Here is a 1,976-nt window from a genome sequence, read left to right on the forward strand (position 1 = left end):
ACACAGTCGAATGCCTTTGATAGAGTCAATAAAACACAAGTAGACATCTTTCTGGTATTCTCTGCATTCAGCCAAGATCCATCGGACATCAGTAATGATATCCCTTGTTCTACATCCTCTTTTGAATCTGGTCTGAATTCTGGCAACTCTCTGTCAATGGACTGTTGCAGCCACACTGTTGGATGAGCTCCAACAAAGTTTTACTTGCATGTGATGTTAATGATATTGTTCTACAATTTGTACATTCTGTGAGGTCACGTTTCCTTGGAATGGGCACACATGTGGATCTCTTCCAGTCATTTGGCCAAGCAGCTGTCTTCCAAATGCCCTGGCATAGACAAGTAAGTGAGTGCTTCCACTGCTTCATCAGCTTGCAGAAACATGACATTGGTATTCCATCACTTCCTGGAGCCTTGTTGTTTGACTAATGCATTCCGTACAGTTTAAACTTCTTCCTTCAGCACCATTGGTTCTTGCTCATATGCTACTTCCTGAAATGATTGAATGTCAACTAGTTCTTTTGGGTACAGTGACTCCGTGTATCCTTTCCATCTTCTTTTAATGCTTCCTGCATCAAAATTCCCACAACTGGGCCAATGGGTCACATCATGAGACATGGAGAAAGGACGGAAGTTGCCAAGGATTTCATCCTGCTTGACTCCAAAATCACTTCTCATGGATCGAGGACCATCTTGCAGTGGGTAAATCTGCTGCACCTCTTTAATGTGTTAAAAAAGCAAAGATGTTACTTGGAGAACTCAGGCCAGGCTGCCCTAAGCCATGGTATGTTCAGTCGCCTCATGTGCATGTGAAAGGTGGACACTGAGCAGGGAAGACCAAAGAAAAATCAATGTGTTTGAATTATGGTGCTGGCGAAGAATATCGGGCTGCCAAGAGAACTCTCTTGGAAGAAATACAGCCAGAATGCTCCTTCAAAGCAAGGATGGCATGACTTCATCTCACCTACTTTGGACATGTTATCAGGAGCGATCAGTTCCCGTAAAAGGACATCAGTCTTGGTAAAGTAGAGGGGCACACAAAAGAGGTAGGCCTGGACGAGGTACTCTGACACCGTAGCTACAACAGTGGCTCACATATAACAAAGATTGTCATGAAGGCGCAGGACCCGGCAGTGTTTTATTATTTTTTTTACATGGAGTCACTATGAGTGGGAACCCAACCACCACAGCAATGGAGTAACGGTTCCTTCCCTTTCTTGGCTGTGAGAATTCAGTGAGCTGGGACAAGTCAAGCACTGTGAAGGGGAACTGCCACGTAGTCAGTCAGCCCTCAGTAAACAGCTGCGCTGATGGAAGAGGAGGAGGAGGAGGATGGCAGTGGCACAAAGCGCTTAGCATGCCACCTGAAATAAGAGCTCCGTACAAGTACACTCTTAGGCGTCCCTCATTTGTGCATACAGATGACGCTCATTCTGTGCCCTGGCATAATCTCTCTCTCCTCCCTTAATCTGAGATCCTTAGATCTTGTGATCTTTGATCTCCTCCCGCTGGGATGTCCTACACAGTGCCTTAAAGCCCCAGAAAAGAACGTCCCCCAAACTGGCTCCCCCCTGGGTTTCCTATCTCGGTGTGTGTGTGTGTGTGTGTGTGTGTGTGTGTGTGTGTGTGTGTGTGTGAAGCATCCATCCAGCTCATCACCTAAACCCCAAACCAGCGTGCAGCACCTGGAGTCAGTCAAGAGCACGCATCTGTTCACACGCCTGCCTTCTCAATAAGACAACCATCTCTCCGGAGTAGCACCGCTGTCTTGTTGGCACTGCTGTTTAGAAACAAACGTGTACCATGCCAGAAGTCGATCAGCCTGCCCACACGAGTTTAAGCAAATACAAGGTTCCTTTTCTCATTTGCAAGAAGTCCGGAGGTGGGCACTCGCTGGCATCAGCTCGGTGCTCCAGAAAGTCATCAAACATACCAGCCCCTTCTTTCTCTCTGCCATTGACTTCTGTGTGTCATTGC

The sequence above is a fragment of the Echinops telfairi genome, unplaced genomic scaffold (assembly GCF_000313985.2).
Source record: "Echinops telfairi isolate 266 unplaced genomic scaffold, ASM31398v2 ScPeMD7_443;HRSCAF=831, whole genome shotgun sequence".
NCBI classification, from domain to species: Eukaryota; Metazoa; Chordata; class Mammalia; order Afrosoricida; family Tenrecidae; genus Echinops; species Echinops telfairi.